The sequence below is a fragment of the Haemaphysalis longicornis genome, unplaced genomic scaffold, assembly GCF_048455015.1.
Source record: "Haemaphysalis longicornis isolate Haplotype H1 unplaced genomic scaffold, Haemaphysalis longicornis Haplotype H1 scaffold_28, whole genome shotgun sequence".
NCBI classification, from domain to species: Eukaryota; Metazoa; Arthropoda; class Arachnida; order Ixodida; family Ixodidae; genus Haemaphysalis; species Haemaphysalis longicornis.
The window spans coordinates 3,327,147-3,348,754 of record NW_027526329.1 but is presented as its reverse complement, the minus strand read 5'-3'; positions in this window follow the sequence as shown (position 1 = coordinate 3,348,754).

Below are 21,608 nucleotides of genomic sequence, written 5' to 3'. Positions count from 1 at the left end.
GCCGTCGCAGCCCTACCGAATGGCGTACCGCTGACAACCGGCCAATTTGCTTCAATTGTTCGCGCGTCGGGCATGTGTCTCGCTACTGCCGTTACCGCTGGTCGTCGTCGCCGCAGCCAAGGTTTCCTGATACAAGCTATTCCAGCGACAGGACCCACCAATTCATGCCTGGTTACCAGCAGCGTGACGTTTCTGGCAGTTCCCTGACCACCCGTTTTGGCGGTTCCCCGTCCCCAAAACGTCGCCAGTCTCGTTCACCTCAACCCCGCCGCCCTTCCCCGCCTGCTTCTTACGCCGCTACCTCCCTGGGAAACTAGCTCATGCAGCTCCCGGATGTAATGCTGCATTTCCGACCTGGCACGAAAATCCTCTCTTCACTAATACGACGAAACACAGTCTTTTGGAAATTGATATTGATGGTATTCGTGTGGACGCCCTGACAGACACCGGTGCGAACATTTCAGTTAAGAGCTCGCCCCTTCGCCGCCGCCTGCAAAACGTTATGACGCCTGCGCCCTCCAACGTTGTACGAGTCGCCGACGGCCGGACACCCACCGTAGCAGGTCTCTGCACAGCTCGAGTTGGCATTGCAGGACACAAAATACCAGTTCAATTCACCGTCTTGGACGCATGCCCTCATGACAATATTTTGGCCTCGACTTTCTTACTGACCACGGAGCCCTCATAGACTGCGCCTCAGGCATCCTCCGTCTTGACTTGCCGATTGGTCCTGTTGCCGACACTGAACCTTATCACCGTCTATGCTCTGCCGAACACCTTCGATTAGCTCCAAAAGCCATAACCTACGTTCCTTTGTCCCCGTGCCCACCTGTCCCGGACGGCGATTACATGGTTTCCCCTCTTACTGACGTTCTCCTACAGCACAACGTGGCGCTTCCTCATACAGTCGTCACGGTCGCACAAAATGAAATAGGTTTGCCGTTCTTGAATGTTGGTCGTTCCTACCAAGTGCTTCCGCAGGGAATGTCACTGGCCACTGTTTGTCCGCTCGATGGATGCCAGCTCTCTTCTGTGTCCCCTGATGTCCCTCCAAGTGCTCCCGACGGTCCCAAACATCATCCACCGACCTCCGATGACTTAACAAAGATGATGTCGTCGTACCTTTCCGCCTCACAAGCTAGCCAACTGCACGAGCTACTGGCATCCTACCGGGACCTCTTTGATTTAAACAACCGTCCGTTAGGCCAGACTTAGGCCAACACCGGCGATGCGGCCCCTTTACACCGGCGACTATATCGGGTGTCTCAAACGAAACGGGCAATCATCCAAACCGAGGTAGAGAAAACGCTGAACAAGGACGTCATTGAACATTCTTCAAGTCCGTGGGCATCACCAGTCGTCTTGGTGAAAAAGAAAGATGGTTCGTGGCGCTTCTGCGTTGACTACCGGCATTTGAATAAAATCACTAAGAAGGACGTTTACCAGCTCACTCGAATAGATGATGCACTCGATTGCCTTCACGGTGCGTCCTATTTCTCGGCGATCGACCTACGATCTGGCTATTGGCAGATTGCTGTTGACGCCATGGATCGCGAAAAGACCGCTTTCGTTACGCCGCACGGCTTGTACCAATTCAAGGTCATGCCGTTCGGTCTTTGTAATGCACCTACGACCTTCGAAAGGATGATCGACTCACTTGTGCGCGGTTTCAAGTGGTCGACGTGCATCTGCTACTTGGTGACGTCATCGTGTTTTCCCCAACATTCTAGACACATCTTCAACGTCTGTCGGACATCCTTGCGATCTTCCGCCGTGCCGGGCTCCAGCTCACCGCGTCCAAATGCCATTTCGGCGGCCAAGAACTTAAGATCCTGGGCCATGTAGTGGACGCTGCTGGTGTGCGACCTCACCCTGACAAGGTGCGCACCGTCAATGAGTTTCCTGTCCTTCGATCTGCGAAGGACGTTCGCAGCTTTGTTGGCCTATGCTCTTACTTCCGCCGCTTCATCGAAAACTTCACTGACATAGCCCGCCTGCTCACGGATCTTCTTAAGACCGATACCTCGTACTCGTGGGGCTCCGCACAAGCCACGGCTTTTTCCTTGCTCATTAACCGTCTGAACCCTTGTCCGATTTTGGCCCATTTCGATGATACGGCTCCGGCAGAATTTCGTACTGATACAAGTGGGCATGGCATAGTAGCTGTCTTGATCCAGCAACAGGCAGGTGGCACCAGAGTGATAGCGTATGCCAGTCGCCTTTTGAACCCCGCCGAACGCAACTATTCTATCACTGAGCGTGAATGCCTCGCACTTGTATGGGCTGTCAGCAAGTTCCGTCCGTATACTTGTACGGCAAAACATTCGCTGTTGTTACCGATCACCATGATTTATGCGGGTTTTCCACTCTCAAGGACCCCACCGGACGACTTGGTCGTTGGGCATTACGGCTACAGAAACACGACTATTCGGTCGTCTACAAGTCTGGTCGCATGCATAGGGACGCGGACTGCCTGTCTCGTCACCCTGTTGACCCCCCTGACCCTCGAGACAATGACGACGGCCCCGGCGTATTCGCTCTGTCGGACTTGCTCAACCTTGCTGGCCATCAGCGCCGTGATCCGTCGCTTTATAAGATCATCCAACACCTTAGCTGCGAGCCGCCCGACCCTTCTACGCGTGAATTTATGCTTCGTGATGGCATCTTGTTCCGCCGAAACTTTCGGGAGGACGGGCCTCACGAGCTACTTGCACTGCCTCAGCATCTCCGCTCTGACGTCGTCCGCGAGCTTCACGACGCGACCACAGCTGGTCACCTTGGCGTGACTCGGACTTACGACCCCGTGCTTCGGCGCTTTTACTGGCCGGGCCTATACCGGTCCGTGAGGCGATACGTCACGGCTTGTGATCTATGCCAACGCCGAAAAACGCCTCGTTTGCTTCCCGCCGGCACCCTTCAAACCAATTGATGTTTTTACAGAACCATTCTTCCGTGTAGGAGTGGACCTTCTCGGCCCTTTCCCCTTGTCTCGGTCGGGCAACAAGTGGATTGCTGTCGCCACGGATTATGCAACGCGTTACGCTAACACGCGTGCCCTCCCCACCAGCTGTGCCCCAGACGTAGCCGACTTCCTCCTACATGATGTAATCTTGCACCACGTGGCCCCTCGTCAACTGCCTACGGATCGTGGGCGGTACTTCTTGTCCCAAGTTATTGATTACCTCCTCCGTTCCTGCCGTACGAAGAACAATCTTACAACCGCCAATCATCCGCAAATAAACGGACTTACTGAACGCTCCAACAAGACGCTCACGGATATGCTGGCCATGTACCATATAAACCGGATTATAGGTCGACCCGGTATATAGGTCGACCCCCTACCTTGAGGTGGGAAAAGTTGACAAAAAAAAATAATTCGGCACAGAAGCGCACTCACAATGTCTGTATTTATTTTCGACGCCCGTCCGTCACAGCCACTCACCATGCCTGCCGATGTCACTCGTCCGAGCTCTCAGAGTCGTCCGAGGATGACTGCTTCACACTGTCATCTTCCATGCCATCAGGCGCATTGCTGATGGAGCACTTCCTGAACGCTCGTGTAACCATATCTTCGGGCAGCGACTGCCCAGAGAAGGACACCCAGCTTGACACGGTCGCAACCGGCCTGTATAGGTCTTTTTGTTGTCGCCGGCTATCCACTCATTGTACAGTTCGCGGAGCCGGTCCGCGCATGTCCTCCGGAGCGATCGTGAGCGAAGTTCCCGGACGAAGTCCGCCACTTTATTCTCCAACCCGGGGTGCACTGCTTGACGTCCACGGAACGATCGGTTTTGGGGGTTGCACACGCACAGCTTAGCTTTCTGGCTCCGCCAGTACCGCACACTTTTCTCCGAAACACCTAACTGGCGTTGTGCCGCCATTTTCCCATTCTGATCGGTGACTCAATCGTCGTCAGCTTAACGCCGCGGTGAACTGGCGTCGACTGCCGCCACTCATCTCGGAACAGAGACGTACAGAAATGTACGCACGCACGCACAATAGACGAGTAAAAGGCGAAAAACTAGAGAAAAGTGAAATCAAATAAAGGCCTAATAGTGCGAGAGAGCAGTCCGACACGAATGGCGATGGCGACGGCTGCGCTTGCACATTGTTGCCAGACAACGATCTACATTCTCCCAATGACCGCTATATAAGACGAGGAGTGACTTTTGTGCGGATTTTTTTTGCAAAAAAACTCGACCTATATTCCGGTTTATACGGTACGTGTCCGCCGATCACCGCGACTGGGACGTACCACTACCCTACGTTACGTTTGCTTATAATTCTTCTCGCCTCGACGCTGCTGGCTACTCCCCTTTCTTTCTTCTTTTTAGGCGAGAGCCTGCCTTTCCATTGGACACCGTGTTGCCTAACTCGGGGACATTCACAACCGAATACGCACGAGACGCGGTAGCGCACGCTGATTTGGCCCGACAGGTTGCCCGCGCCAGGATATCGACTGCACAAACAGCCCAGAAAGACCGCAATGACCAGCACCATCGCGATGTGTACTTCGCCCCTGACACTTTGGTACTCCTGTGGACCCCATGGCACCACGTCGGCCTGTCTGAAAAACTGCTTTGTTGTTTCACGGGCCCTTGCCGCACCCTACGCATGGTAACTCCCATGACCTACGAAATTGGATCCCTTACGCCTTCGACGTCATCTCATTCAGCGTCGCAACTTGTGCACGTCTCCCGTCTGAAGCCGTACCACTCCCGCGATCCAGGCTGCCTCTAACCTTGTTCCGTTGTTTGCACCGGGTCAGTGCTCTCGCCACCCGAGGTTATGTCACGGGCTTTGGCAGATTGGTAATTAAAGTGTTAAGCTATGGCCAACCTTTCCTTCCGGAATATGCGCCACTGCCGAGCTTGTACACAGCCTTGGGAGACGACGACGACGCTGCTTGCCTTGCGGACGCGCGCGCTGTTCCGGGGACATTCGAGCTGCTTTGCCCACCGGCTTGTATTTGACTGTTAATACATCTTATTACGAGTAGTGCCTTCATTGCCACGTCGCAATATGTACATATGGCAAAACGTACTGGATATATCAATGGGCGAGGTGTGATGGGGAAATCCGAAAAAAAAACACGAAATTTGCCAAAAGGCTTGACTATTGTCATTACATCAGTGTTACGGAAAAATCTCGTAAAACGCTCTTTACCTTTTTGTGTTGGATACCTATATCAACAAGAAATTGTTCAGAGTCTCAGCAGATCTGCGATAAAAAAATTGTGGAAAGATTGTAGAGCGCTGCCCACTTACTCAGGCGTGTATTTTAAATATCATTGACCAAATATAGTGCTCTTACGCCTTGGAAGGAATACGCGGCTCAATCTTAAATTTCGATGACCAGCAGTTTGACTGGACGTTGATATTACATGTTAGGTCTCCTGCGCCATCAGGAGTGAAACTTTAAAAATACTTTTCGCCCGTTTAGCGTCGTCGCAGGGCGAAATCAAAATTGGTTTTGTAGATTTGTATGAGGACTATTTATCACCAGAAACCAATTGGATGTACGAAGCGGTGAAGCAAACATTGAGATACCTTTCAAAATACCCAGTCTGATACCAAATGCAGATACCCGCCAATAGTCTTGGTTTGAGCAAACCCTTAAATATTCTACCGCACTACATATGTCAGCAGAAGGCACTTCGGTTTCCTCACGGTTTACATGAGGTGATCACGCATCTGGGGGCACAATTCCCGCCGTTTCGTCTGTTAGGGGCGTAACCGCCGAAAATACGCGTTAGTGAGCCTTTACACTATTGGGCAAATATGCGCCGGAAGTCTGAAGTTTCTAGGTGGAGCGGTTTCGACTGGGCTTTGATGAGTCAGTCAGGCAGTCAAGTTGGCAGTCAGTGTGTGATAACAGTATTTCATTTTGGAGGTATAGATAACATGGGACCCTACAAGTGTCATGTGATTGGGAAAATTCCCAAGATATGGCACGAAGTCTTCCAACGAGGGAAATTTGTCTGAGTTCTGAACCCTGAACAGGTGTAGCTAAGAAGTCCCACAGACTTCTTCATATGTTTTTTATACAAAATCGTGAAATTAGTTTGTTTGTTTGTTACCCGTTCGTCTGTTCGCTCTGCGGTATTTTCACCGGACCCATTGCATCATCTTCTGGCGTAAATTGATATATATATATATATATATAGTATAAGTAAAGAGTAGGATACACAGCAAGAACAATAACAAACAATGTTTACTTACGTAGCGGCAACGGGACTTGCCTTCATCAGAGTAAAGTTACATGATTTTGCTGTCGCAAACATTTTGAACACGTTTCTTATAAAGGTTTGCATAAAACTGTGAGAAGGAGCGGAAAATGTTTCGGAAATGGAGAGTGTGCATACAGTCAGGCTACGCCTGTGTTACAACATCAACAAAAAAAAAGGTGGGGGAGCGAGAGAGAGAAAAAGGGGTCGTGTTCACAATGCAGCGTTCAAGGTTCCACCATGACGGGTCAACGTATGCCGCGCGGGCTGCAAGTTCAGACAATGGGGGAAACTGGACAACCGCGGTTTGAAAAGAAAACAAAGAGTATACAGTAAGGTATTCAGTGGCTGGGGAGACTGGTTCGGGGGGAAGCGAAGATGGGTGTGCCCCCCGCGGATGAAGAGAATAGATAGGGGGCACAAAAGAGCATTTCACAGAAGCTAGCAATTGAACAGGAAATAGGTAGGGTCACAAAAGGTTGAACATGAATAGATTACAAAGAGTTAAACATTCTTAAGTGGTGGTGGGAACGAGGCCTCCTTCCCCAGGACAAATGGCATTGTTGAGCCGCATTAGGCTAATAAAGCTGCTGTATTAGGAGAGTTTCTGCGAATTCTGATGGCAAACTCGAGGGCAGGAATAATGAACATAGTAATAAAAATTATAAAGCCGCTAATTTTAATCGAGGGATAAGCACGTTAGTTTTCCGTAACTTTCATTAACTCCAAGTGTGGCTGCCCCAAACTTATAAATGAGATAAGGTTCCCGAACCTCGCGGTCGTGGTGCGTTTTGAAGGCGGATTCTAAAATCGTTGCTTTAAGATGTTCAAATGCATGCCCGGGACTGTTCACATGTCTTGACAGGGGCAAATAAGGGCAGCTTTTTGCATGAGAGCGGTGATTATTGAACCGCATTCGGAAGGGCGTTTCAGTTTGGCCGATATATTGTTGCCTACAAACAGTGCACTCTAGAAGATATACGACATTAGCGGAGTCACAGTTAAAGTTACCTTTTATATTTACGTAGTAGTCTGAAGCCGTGCTGGTGGCGCGCTGTGTAGTGATCATGTGTAAGCATACTTTACATCGGGGTTTATTGCAGGACATGCATCCAGTAGTTGCCGGTCGGTTGATACGAGAGTTAGTAAGAAAGTCACCTAAATTCTTATTACGCCGGTAGACAACGCTGGTGGTTCGGGTAATATGCTTTTTAAGCGGTCACTTTGCATTAGGTTATTGTGATGTTTTTTTAGCGCGGTTGACACTCTTGGAGCGGAGGATGAGTGGGTTAAAACTAAGTTAGTTGGCGGGTTCCCGTTCGGGGCTTTTTTCTTACAGATTTCGTTACGGTCTAATTGGTTGGCTCGCACAATAGCGTAGTCGATAACTTTTTCCGGGTATTTTTTATTCAGGAGGGCGGTCTTGAGTTCTCGACAGTTTGAGTCAAAGTCGGCTTGGTTTGAGCAAATTCTCCTAAATCGGTGGGCTTGGCTGTAAGGTATTGCTGTCCTGCAGTGTCTGACATGGCTGCTTCGGAAGTGCAAATACTGCCGCGTGTCTGTCGGTTTTCTATACAGTTTAGTTTGAAGCCGACCTTGGAAGGTAGTAGCGGTGGCGTCGAGAAAGTTTACACTGTGTTCCGAATAGGAATGAGCAAGGGAAACACTAGGATGGGCTAGGTTAACTGCCTCAATGAAGGTGAGGAGATCCGCCTCACCGTGTTGCCAGATCATGAATATGTCATCAATATACCTTTTATAGTACATTCGCTTTAAATTTTGGGTGTCAAGAAAGTTTGATTCGAGGTGAGCCATAAAGATATTAGCGTAGTTAGGTCCGATTCGAGTTCCCATTGACGTTCCGCTGACTTGAACGTAATGAACTACGTCAAACTCAAAATTGTTAAGTTCAAGAATAAGCCTAAGGAATGTTTGGAGAGCAGAAGAATCGATAGGTTTGTCGCACGATGACTGCTCATACGCAAGGGATTCTGCGGCGATGCCATCTTCATGGGGGATGTTAGTATAAAGTGACGCAACATCAAGGGTGACTAGAAGGCAGTTATCAGGAATTTCAATTTTGGAGATGTCTGAGAGTAAGTCATTGGTATCCTTAATGAAGGAGGGAAACCTGGGCGGAATGTCGCAAATGAAATTATCCACATAGCGCGAGAGGTTTTCGGTAACAGTGCCAATGCCAGAAACAATGGGGCGCCCTGGGTTGTTCACCTTGTGAATCTTTGGGAGAAGATAGAATTTACTGGCTACTGGGCTTAAGGGGATCAGGGAACGAGCCTAGGTTTCATTTATTGTTTTATTTTTAACAAGCTCAGCAAGTTTATCTTTGACAATTTGCTTATAATCTTGAGTGGGATCATTGGGTAGTGCTTTATAGAACGTCGATACTGATAGTTGCTTATTGGCCTCGTTAACATAGTCGGTTTTGTCAAGGATTACGATTGCGCCTCCCTTGTCGGCAGGTTTAATAATTATGTCGGGAAAGCTTGCGAGTTCCTCTAGGGCTTTCTTTTCGTTGGTAGTCATGTTGTGGTGGAAAGAAATTTGTGTTTGGTATGCTTTTCACACATCGCGTTGGACAGCTTTGATGTACATGTCGAGGCTACTATCACGCTGTGTGGGAGGGGTCCAGTGCTTATAGCAAGGTAGGGTTCTGCGGGCTTCTTCCGTCGCGGGGTGATCGTAGAAGTATTCTCGTAGCCTCATGCTTCTGGCGAAGTTATCTAAGTCCTTCTAAAGTTGAAATTCATCAAAACCACCAGTAGCCGGGCAAAAGTTGAGGCCCTTTGACAAGACGTTCATCTGAGCTGGGGAGAGGGTTATACTTGAAAGGTTCATTACATTCCCGGTAAGGTTTACTTTTGTGACGGCAGGCGAGGGAAAAATATCAGTACAGGAGTTTAACTGAACTGTTTGGGGTGCAGTAGTCGGTGCATTTATTACAGTCGTAGTGACATTATCGGCCGTATTGTCAGAGTTGGGGCAGTTACTAGTGCCGGAGCTTGTTAGGTTCTTACGCATGTGGCCAGTGTTAGAAATCTTATCTCAGTTAAACTTTCGGTCTTTTGTTCGGGATATGGCGGAGGCCGTCTTAGATTCGTAGTTGCTTAAAAGGTTCAACTCTCTTTTGCTTAGTTCCTGACTAAGTAGTTCCTCTTTCTTTCGGAGAGAATGGGCCGTAGTTTCGTAGTGATTGAGGATTATTTCAGTTAATTGTAAGGATGCTTTATCGAGTACCTGTTTCCACTTATTCATGTTGGACGGGGAGAGTTCGGTAGTAGCAGGTTTTATTCTAATCCTAAGACCCCTGGGAGCGACCGCGGCCGTCAAGTACTGTGCAAGAGCGGAAACGTGCAATTCGGAACGTATGCGCTTTTCGGTGATTTTTCTTAGCTTTAAAAACTGTCTTGAAACGGGGAAGGAGGCCGCGTTACCTGTTTTTTTGTGTTGTAGTCCGTTGCTGCTATGCCGATTCTTTCGAAGGTTGTAAGGGCATGTGGCACGGAGGGCTGGATATTGGACCCCGGAAGGTGCGGCGGACGCGCTGCTGTTGGTTTTCGTGGGCTCGGCGGTAGCTGAAGATGCGGAGGTTGGGCGTGGCATGCTGTTAGTGCGGCTCCGGTCAGGGAGCTTCTTAGTGTCGCCGCGAGCGTTCCCTCAGGGCGTTGTGGCCGCTGCAGGTTTGCCAGTAGGGGTTGGCATGTCGCTGGCGCGACGCTCGTCCGTGGGCTTCGGGGTTGGGGCGCTGGCGCTCGCCCGGTGCGCCATGGTTGTGGTGGATCTGCTCGGCAGTGGCGGTGGGCTGCTTGCACGACACTGCTCCGGGATCCTTACACTGGATAGAATTGGAGGCAGTGGTGGAAAGTCGCTGTCATTTGGCAATATAGCCGGGGCTGCAACTGGGTCGGCGGTGCATGCGAAGTCGCGCCAGCCCAGAGGATTGCAGCGCTGTTGCATGAAGCAGAGTGCACGAATGTGGCCGGCCAGCAAGGCCACATCCTCGAAGCTCGGCTGTAAGCCGTCCGCAGCGAGTTGTCCAGTTTCGCCCATTGTCTGAACTTGCAGCCCGCGCGGCATACGTTGACCCGTCATGGTGCAACCTTGAACGATGCATTGTTAACACGACCCCTTTTCCTCTCTCTCGCACCCCCCCCCCTTTTTTTTTTTGATGTTGTAACACAGGCGTAGCCTGACTGTATGCACACTCTCCATTTCCGAAACATTTTCCTCTCCTTCTCACAGTTTTATGCAAACCTATATAAGAAACGTGTTAAAAATGTTTGCGACAGCAAAATTATGTAACTTTACTCTGATGAAGGCAAGTCCCGTTGCCGCTACATAAGTAAACATTGTTTGTTATTGTGCTTGCTGTGTATCCGGCTCTTTACTTATACTATTTCTGCGCGCTTTCTGAGTTTATCTTTCTCTAGACTTATATATATATATTTATATATATATATATATATTATATATATATATATATATATATATATATATATATATATATATATATATATATATATGTATGTATATGTATATATATATATATATATATATATGTATGTGCGTAGGTAGGCTTACATTCCCAGTCTTGTCACGTTCTTTGTCCCGTTTTAGCGCTAATTTTCCATATTCAGTTATGTACCAACAAGCCCGCACCAACACACTTTTTCAGTAGGCGTACATACATGTGTATATATTATATAGGGTCTATTTCATGTGGTTTATTATCACTTTGAGGCTACTGTAGGCTCAGTTACGCATTTTGTGCACGATGTGGAATTTTACCCTACGGATGAGGTTTTTGCAGTAAACGTTTTGTTTTTATGTGGTACCATTCGCGCTCTGAATCCATGTGTTAGTTACGCTTCGTTCACCTATATCAAAGGCTTGTTTAATTACGCATTTACGTTTTTTGGTTGTATGGAACATCAACAATATCTGTTGTGAATATCTGCGTTTGGTGATCCTGTGTAGCTTGAGTTTTTTGGGTTATATAAATATATATAATTGGTTAATAAAACAGTACATGTTTTGGATGTGTGTGTATAATCGTAAGGCGTTACTTGATTCGATACAAGAATTTATTGTGCTTTTATTATCTTCTTTTCTTTCGAACCGACTGCCCTGTTTCTCATAAAAGCAGTTTGCTTATGCAGGCTGGCACTTCTATCTGTTTGTATGTATGTATGTATGTATGTTTGTATGTATGTATGCATGTATGTATGTATGTATGAATATGCATGTATGTGTATGTATGTATGTATGTATGTAGGAATGTATGTATAAGCAATGCAAGGAAAAAAGAAAGAGAACTAATATCAGCAAGATGAATTACGGCATATATGCAAGAACATGGTAAGCAATAAATACATTATAATCAAAGAATAACAAAAAACCATTCAGCATGACACAACAAAGTGTAATAATTCTGGTTGTAATAAGAACGAACCCCAAATCTTTTTAATGTATAGGTGGTCTTGGATGTTTTAGTACAGAGCGGTAGCGTAATCCAAAAGTGTATCGCTGAAAAGTTAGTTCAAAGCTTTCTGTAGTTGGTTGTTACTTTCGGCCATAAATAGTCCAGGTTTGAAGATGATCGAGTGGAGTTACCACGAGGAGATTGGTAGACACTAATTAACTGAAGGGGGAGATTCCCTTTAATAAAATTTTCAAATTGGCCATTGCAATACTTATCAAATTGTGAAACCGACAAGATATGGGTATGAAGCAACGACACTTGGTTGGATTGGTGGCAGCTATAGGGTATCTAAATGTTTAGGTTATATTCCTATAGGTTATAGGAATATTGGAGCGCGCTAGCCAGCATTTTGACATGGCAACGGCATTTGTAAGCTTTTCTTCCGAACTGGTCTATTTCTTTTATGTTTGCCACCACTGTCAAAATTTTCAGTGTTTCTTTTTTTTTTTGTAGAATCTGAGCAACATAAAATTGACAAATAAAATTATCATGAATGGCTTCTGGCAAACTTGTGGGAATTTGTTAATTTTGTAAGAGTCCAGTGACGATTACCGCTTTGGAAGTGACATATGAAGACATGTGCTTATATTAACTTAATACTTACTTAGAAAAAATTGATACTGCACTCCTGCGAAAGGTAAATCTTAGCTCAAATCACTAAGTATTTCATGCCCGAAAATATTTGTCCTGTTGACAGCGAAAACGACGAATGCCGCTCATAACAAAATCGACGCATTAGTACTTGTAAAAATGGCAACCTATTTTAACGACGACACAAAGTACAAAACAAATTGCGGCCGAATGATGACCACGCGAGGTAAGACGTGACAGATAGGACGTGACGCATCTTTTGTTGACCAAATATCTACGCAACCCATAAGAGCTGCTAAACAGGCTGGAAAAATGAAGGCTGTCTTACCCTCTTTAAATGCATTTCATATCTTTATTTCTGACGGGTACACAGTTTCATTGAACGGATGACATTTCAGACAAAAGAGGTAAAAACGTATGCAAAACATGACCAGAGACACATAAATATATGCACGAAACGTAATCCGGAATTCAAAGTTATTGCCCTCAAAACTCACCACGTTTATTTACTTATTTGCAGTGTCCCTGAGTGTCCTCGCGAAAGCTTATGTTATACACTCTTAGTCAATTCTTGGTTATCCGACCCGCATGAAGGCGGGCTGCTGCGTCAATTTAAAGCCACTTATAAAGTGGCGGTTCAGGCAGCCTCGAGCGCCAGCGGCCCGCCGAACACGTGGCTCAGCGTTGAAGCGGCCCTCTTGAGGGCCGCCTAACCAGAGGGCGGCCTAAAACCCGGCCTTGTGTTCGGCGGGCCGCTGGATGTAAGCTTCGCGCTTTAATTCTCTGAATACAGGCTTTTTTTCAGTTGGATCAAGTTGGTAGGAGTTAATGATTCATTTGGGGCATGCCTCATAGCCAATGTGAAGCTTATCTCTAAAAGTGAAGCTTATCTCTTAAAACACCCAATTTTTGTCTCGATTCACGTAATATGGCGGTGTCGGTGTCAATAGGGCCGCATTAAAGGTCTCCACAAAAGGGAACGAATCATGTTGTTTACAATAAAGGGGAAGTTTATACTCCCGTGCTGTAAAGAAACAGTCAGTTGAAATGTGAATTAGCGTTGGTTGTGGGTGAGTGTGAGTGGTTGATGGGAGTGGAGAGTGCGTGTTAGTGGAGGAAGCAGGTGGTGATTGCAAGTGAGTGTGTGAGGCCATTGCAAGTGGTGACTGCGAGTGCGACAGAGTGTAAACGGCGAATTGAGAGTGGTGAGCGCGAGTGAGTGCGAGTGGTGGGGATGAGTGGTGAGCGTGAGTATGTGCGAGTTGTGACGACGAGTGGTGAGCGTGAGCGCGAGTGAGTGCGAGTGATGAGGAAGAGTGGCGAGCGTGAGCGGGAGTGAGTGCGAGTTTTGAGAGCGCAATGGTGAGCGTTAGCGGGAGTGAGTGCGAGTAGTGAGGGTAGAGGGGTGAGCGTGAGCGCGACTGAGTGCGTTTTGTGAGAGCGGATTGGTGAGCGTGAACGTGAGTGAGTGCGAGTGATGGGGACGAGTGGACAGCGTGAGCGCGAGTTAGTGTGAGTGGTGGGGACGAGTGGCGAGCGTGAGCGCGAGTGCGTGGGACTAGTAAGGGCGGAGTGGCGAGCGTGATTGGGAGTGAGTGCGCGTGGGGATGAAGGCGGAGTCGCAAGTGCGAGTGCGAGTTAGTGCGTTAGGATAAATATATGTTTTTGAGTGAGTGTGAGGGCCTGGCCTTACGTTTTGCGAGCTATGCAACGCACGTGTTACTGCAAATGACTCTGCCACCTTGTAGTCGGTATAACAATGTACACTTTAAAACCGCACGTAAAAAGCGCGCATGCGCATTCAGCAGAAGCGTCACACGAGTGACTTCGAGGTGAAGAGGTGAAGAGTGCAGCGCGGGATGTGGAAGCGCGGCACGTGTCTGGCTGCTTTCTTGCGTGCTTCTTCATGAATTCGGATGTAATTACACACAAAACCTGCACTCTTGCTTTTCAGAAACGTTGATTGTAGTACGTGGTCTCGATTCCGAACACTAGCTTAATGGTGTTTTTATAATTTTTACGGGTCTGAAGGGAAGAGGCATAACCGACTGTTGCGCGCTGCACAATAATTTTGTAATTAATGACAAAACGTTATAGAATTTGATTGCTTCCTTTGCAGATGTTGTACTAAACTAACTAACCCATCATGCGAAATCTACGGAGAATTACTCGGCACGCAGTGCCCAATTCTATTCTAATAAAAACGTTTTCTTCTAGAAAAAAATCTTCGCTCCTCGTCGCTTTTGTGAGCAGCCAGGTGTAGTGGATAACTAGTAAGACCATATACCCATTAAGCATACAGGCACTATACTCCCCTGCCGAGTGCACGAGTGAATAAACAATATTTATACGAGCTTCAGGTGCTGATGGTTAGGCACACGCTTGGTGGGGGCTTCTTGTAGTCCGAGAAGCACTGTTCCGGGCTGGCTGCCCTAGCCCTCTCTACTAGGATACGCTCGACTGAGAGCTATGTGCTTGAGAGCTGGCACGCCCACTGCTCGTACATTGGATGACGATTTGGGGTAAGGGATGGGGTTTGTGACACTCCCACACCTTGCCCGTGCCGAAGAAACATTCGAAAGCTCAAGCCATGTCAGCCGAATTCAGCAGTCGCAAGCATATATTTTGTGACGTCGGACTGAGCATACAGGCCAAGTAGCCGCCTTATTTGCTCAGGTACGTGTCATCTGAAGGTGCCTGGCTCGTTCCCGTGGGCAAGACTTGTCCATTTTTATTTATTTATTTATTTATTTATTTATTGATACTGTCATTCCCTTCTGGGATTTTTACAGGAGCAGGCATTGTCAAAGAACACATGTCGAACAGATTTTTTTACAATAGTTAACGAAAAAGTATAACGACGGTTGACTCGAATTACACAGCTTGCAGTAGCACAGAAATTACTCAATACAATAGAGGCAACAAAGATAAACGGCGAAGAAAAGAAAAGATAGCGCTTGCTCATGAAGTATCGAAATCAACGCAGAAATTATACAACAATAAAAGCAAAAAAGGTAAACCCCAAAAAAAGACAGCACTTGCTCAAAAAGGTATCGAAATGACACACATTGGCGCACGTGGCATAAAAAAACTTGTTATCGAGAAAGGACAGCAATTTCAGCAAGCGAAGTGAATTTGTCTACTGTTGTTTGTTGAGTGATGGAGCGATCTAATAAATTCCCCTCTCTGATGGCGCGGGGAAAGAAAGAAAAGTAGAACGTGTCGTTATTGCAATCATATTCTTCGAGTGTGTGTGAATGTTTGTATCGCGTAGGACGGGTTTTATTGGTTCGAATGTAGGTATCGGAGTTTGTCTTTAACGAATTGTGAAACAGTAAATACAAAAGCTTCAAGCGGTTCACTTTGGCACGCTTTTCCAGTTCACTAAGGCCCGCATGCTGTAACATTTCAGTTAAAGAGTCACTACGCCTGTACCGGTTAAAGATAAAGCGCACAGCCTTACGTTGAACGCTTTCCAATAAAGCAATGCTCGCCTTTGAGGCCGGGAACCAGGCAGCACAAGCGTATTCCAGAACTGGGCGTATGAAAGTAGTATACGCGAGAAGCTCTGTTTCCTACGTGGCTTCTTTCAAAGTACCCTCCAAAAAGAAAAGCGTGTTGTAGGCATTAGATGTAACATGCTTCACATGTGCTTTCCAGGTAAGATTAGACGAAATTATTACACCTAAGTATTTATATTCGTCAACTAATTTTCTGATTTAAGAACCAAATCGTTAATTTGATAGAAAAATTTAGTTGTACTCTCTTGCGCGTCACGGTCATAGAAACGGTTCTTTCAGTGTTTATTTGCATTTGCCAGTCGCTGCACCATCGAGCTACTTTATTAATGGCGTTGTTGAGGTTCAGCTGATCATTTCTGTTTCTAATTTCCTGGTAAATTGATTTGATTGTAGGGTTTAACGCGCCGACGCAAAGCAGGCGATGAGGCGCGCCGTAGTGGAGGGCTCCGGATTAATTTTGACCACCTGGGGATCTTTAACGTGCGCCGAAATCTCGTACACGGGCATTTTTGCTTTTCGCCTCCATCAGAAAAGCGGCCGCCGTGGCCGGGAATCGAACCCGCGACCTCGTGCTCAGCAGAATTTCCTGGTAAAGAATGCAGTCTTCTGCGAATAACCGTATCTTTACATCAATATTATCTGTTATATCATTATTAATATTAAAAACAATAACGGAGCCAGAACACTGCCCTGAGGCACGCCAGAACTAACTTTTAGAAATTCAGACGCATAGTTGCCATACTGGACATATTGGTACCGGTAAGACAGGTAATTATGGATCCAGCGAAGTAGGGGACCATCACCGATAACACTGGTTAGTTTAGAGATGAGTTTTACATGTGACACGCGATCAAACGCCTTAAACAAGTCCAGAAAAATAACATGAGTTTGTGTTTGTTCATTTACGGCTGTCGCAAGATCATGTATAGGTTCAATTAGCTGAGTGGTAGTGGATAATCCCCGTATAAAACCATGCTGCTTCGGATTAAGCAGGCTATTTGTTTCAACGGCTTCAGTGAGGAATTTTAGTATGATATGCTCAAGAATTTCCGAACAGGATGAAGTAAGTGAGATAGGCCTGTAATTTGATGGGCATGAGGCATATCCTGATTTGTGTATTGCGATTATTTTAGCTATTTTCAATTCCTTAGGGATGGAACCTTCCCGGAGTGATTTTGCATACAGAAGGTGAAGATAATTACTAATCGGCTCTGCGTACCGTTTAAGAAAACCATTAGGAATTTCGTCTGGACCAGTACTTTTCTTCTCATCGAAATTGGGTAATAAGTATAGAACACCAGATTCAACAATTGATAGCGTCTCCAACAAGTAATAATCACGCACTATTGAAGAGTGCTTAGTTCGACCATTATCGGGGGTGAAAACACTTCGAAAGTAATCGTTAAACTCGTTTGGTTTTTGCTTTGCGTCTAAGCCGCACGGTTGAGAATTATGATTTTGCAAACTGCGCATGTACTGGTAAAACGCTTCGGGAGCTGTCTGGATGAAACTATGCAATGTGACGTTTGAAAAGTGTTTCTTAGCGTCGCGAATTTTGTGTTTTAAAGACAACGTCAAGGAAGGAAATTGTGCCCGGTAATCAGAACTGAAACGAGACTTCTTGGATTTTCTTAGTCGCTTTATTCTGCGTTTGATATGAAATATTTCTCGAGTAATCCATGGTCTCTTTTTGATTGTGTTTTTTACTACAGCGGGGACAAAGTTTTTGATGCAGTGAACAACGTGATTCTTAAATGATAGCCACACGTCATGAATGCTGGACCGTTCATCCTCACAGAGTTCGTAGTAATCGGGAAATTCGTGCACCAGATAAGTCATCATAGCATTGTCATCTGCTTTTTGGAATGCAAGTACGTGACGATCATGGGCTCGTGGGTGAACAAAATTGCAGTCGGCAATGTACAAAGAACAGACTTATGATCAGATACACCATCGAAAATTTCCACGTCTATTTTTGTTGGATAGGAAATGGTCGCTAATAAAAACAAGGTCCAGAAGTGAACTGGACGCCCTGTGAATACGAGTGGGTTCTTCAACACCTTGCCCGGGATTAAACGAAAACATTATGTCAGATACCACGTTTTCTGTGGCATGCGATGCAGTGACAGAGTTCCAGTTTATTCCAGGTGGGTTGAAGTCCCCTGACATGACTATTTTGCTACCTAGCATATGCGTGTGCATGTATTCGTATAATGGAACCAGATAATCAGTATCAACGTTAGGGGGTCTGTAGATGACACCAACGAAGAGAGCACTATCGCTCAAGTGTATCTTACACCATAAGGCCTCCACATTTGGCACGCCGCCCATAAGAGAGTAATCGATGCCTTGCTTAAAACGGATTGCCACGCCCCCTCCCCTAGAGCCCCTGTTTTTGCGCACAATCCTGTAGTTTGGTGGTACGAATTCTTGATCAGATATGCTCGGATAGAGCCAGGTTTAGGTAATTGTTACTACATCAGCTTTGAATGCCAAAAGCAGTGTTTCCAGCTGGTGCACTTTATTGACCAAGCTGCGAGCGTTAAGATTCAGGAGCGTTAAGAGCGTCGTCGCTGGCTGCGCCGCGGTTCGACGACTGTGGGTTGGCTTTCGGTTTTTAAATGCGGAGCATTTCTCAGGCTCGCCTGGCCCTCCGTCGTTGATGGCGGCGCCGTCCACACGCTCACTCCGCAGGTGCGCGTCTCTCCCCCGTAACCTCCTCGCTCTCAGCAACAGCTGCGGCGGCGCGGGGGAGCGCGTATGCGTGCGCATGCGCCGTAGCTATCCCGTACCCTCCTCGCTCTCAGCAACAGCTGCGGCGGTGCGGGAGGAGCGCGTCTGCGCCCGCATGCGCCGTAGCTACCCCGTGCGCCTCGTCGCTCTCAACAACAGCTGCGGCGGTGCGGCCGGGAGCGCACGTGTGTGCGCGCATCTGCAGTAGTTACCCCGCGCGCTCCGGCGCGCTCAGCAGCAACAGCGGCAGGTGTACACGTGCTAGCGGCGTGCTAGCGGCGTGCCAGCTGCGTGATAACGGCCCGGGGGGGGGGGGAGTGCGTGGAAAGGTTGCGCGCTTGTGTACGGAAGTGTGCGCATGCGCGTCTCTCCCCCGTCCTCCTCCTATACTGCGCGCGCTGTGTATATAAGCGGCGGAGCAAGCTCTCGGAATTCCGTCAACTGCGATCCTTGGTTGATGCTCGATCCACGTTACTCGTGTGCCACCACGGAGCTCCGTCATTGACATACGCAAGGACGAGTGGTTGGTCGAGTACATGGGGAACCGCCATGGCCTGCACTGCGTCTCCACCACCTCCAACAACAACAACAACAACAAGCAACCCACCACCATCCACGGCAGTTGCATCGACCTCGTTTTCACCAGTTACTCCAACGCACGGCCGCTGCTCAAAGATCCCTTGACAGTCCACTTTAGCGACCAAAGAGCAGTCGTTCTCTCCGTTCAATACAACGACAGCACCAACGAATAAAAGAAATAATAATGACCACAATACTTTCATCTGTTTTTCCTGTGTCCCAAAATCACGAAACATTAAATAAGAATAATAAAGACGAAACACTCCCCACATCCGAACGGTAACCACAAACTACCCAATTACGCAATGTTCACGCAATACAATCACCCCTATGCGACGCATTTACTCGAGTTCCCCCCGTGGAAAGATGCGGGCGGGCGGCTTTTTTCAAGGGAAATAAGGTCTCCTGTCTCGTCATTACAAGCAAATAGACGGTTATTTATGTGAACTTTGTCTCAGATCAGGGACACTTTTTCATTGCGACCACGATTTTCTTTAGTTTTAGCCCACAGTTTTTTACTTATGTCACGCACGGAGCGCGAGAAGGATTCGCTAATGGAAAAGTCAGAGCCTTTTAGTTTTGTACATTCTTTGAAAATCATGGCCTTGTCCCGGTAATCCACTAGCTTTAGTATTATCAGCCGGTTATTTGCTTCCTCTCCTGGTTTAGGGCGGCCCAAACGGTGAATTCTTTCGAATCCTGACGTTCATACATCTAGAATGTCGTTAAAAATTTTCTTTGTAACTATTTCCTGCAACAACTCTGTGGTTTCTTCAGGTTGTTCCTGGACACCGCAGATAATCAAATTCGATCGACGGCTATGGTTTTCCAAGTCTTCTACTTTTTTCGTCATCGTGGCAAGGATTATCTTAAGCTGAAAAATTTTGGACATGCATGCAGACACTTGTTTTTCTAGGAAGGTGATATTCTCAAGCTTCCTATAAATAGCTTTGAGATTCTCGTTAGTTGAATCCTTTGACTTCTTTATTTCTGCGATATCCTCCGCAATAGCCTTCAGCTGAACTGAGATAGACACTTCAACAGGGCCTGGGTTTTCTTCACCATCGCCACTCAAAAGCAATAGAAAACGGAGTGATGCAGAGAGTTGACACAACATGTCATGAACAGGCCGGTTGCACGGCAGCAGGAGCAAAAACACATCGTCACTTTTAAAACATTTCTCGAATCGTTTGCTCACCTGTATAAGGAACACAAAATGGTTCGTGAACCGCATCCTTGTGCTGCTGCCGTGCTCACTGCTGGACGCCCCTTGAGTCGGCTGCTTTATATCCTCCGGCGATGTGTATGGCGCACTGCGCCATAGGATCGCGTTCCCGGTGGCATCGCTGGGATAGTAGTCGTGAAGTGACGTAGGCTGGCAGATCGGTTCAAATCCAGCTGGCATGGTATCAGCAGTGGCACCTTCGGCATGACCCGGGTAGGCGATGCTTCAAGTGGTGACACCAGCAATACCGTTGTGATCTGGATAAGGAACACAAAAGGGTTCGTGAACTGCATCCTTGTGCTGCTGCCGTGTCCACTGCATGTTACCTCTTTCAACAAAGAAGTGACGCCGTACGACACTATAAAACGTCGCAATTTCTTTGCATGACAGTCGCACCCCACCTGTCGCCTGATGCGACTGAACATCACTATCTTCTCGGATACTATTTCCATGTTATATTGCGACAAACATGCGCATCAAAGGGTTGCGTCATTTGCTCCACGAAGTGCATGCTTCGTCCAGAACACTGAAGGTGTACTCGGCGTTTCCAAAAAGTCATTTGGCTGAAGAGACTTTGTAGTAGAAGATCATGCAGCTTTGCCACTGAAAGCGTCCCGCTCTTGTAAAGGCTCATTTACCCCTGCCTCGTTTTCACCGTTACCAGCTTCGGAACTTTCGGAACGTCCTTTACGCCTTTTGCATTGGGTGACGATTTTGCATTTTTCCCAGCTGATCGTTTCCACTATCCCGACGGTCTCCCCCGCGCTACTTTCTTCGGTACGTAGTCAAGCAGATTTTGTAGAATGGCCGGCACAGCATCTGGTGCTTAGCGTGGCTTTCTGCTAGAAATACCGGCCACTTGTCCCTGCGCAACACGAACTCAATTAGGGATGACGGAGCGCCGCTCAAAGTTTAATTCGCACACAGAGCAGTTGTGGTCTAGCGCTTCATTGGCGTGTCGGAAGTTCCTCTCATACTGTTCTCTTCGAGAAGCCTTTTTCGGCCCAATAAAAAAGGCCACCTTAGTGCCACCTTTCCTGGCAATGTATCTGGTCTTGCAGCGCGGCGCGTAGCGGTTGTTCTGCTTAATACCAGTCTTATTTGTTTCGTTCGCGAAGGAGACACACAGTCCAATAATACGCTTCGCACGCTACATTGATGAGTTTCCAGTTCAATTAACAAAAAATAACTACACGCGCAACAGCTACGGAATCACCAGACCAACTTGAACTC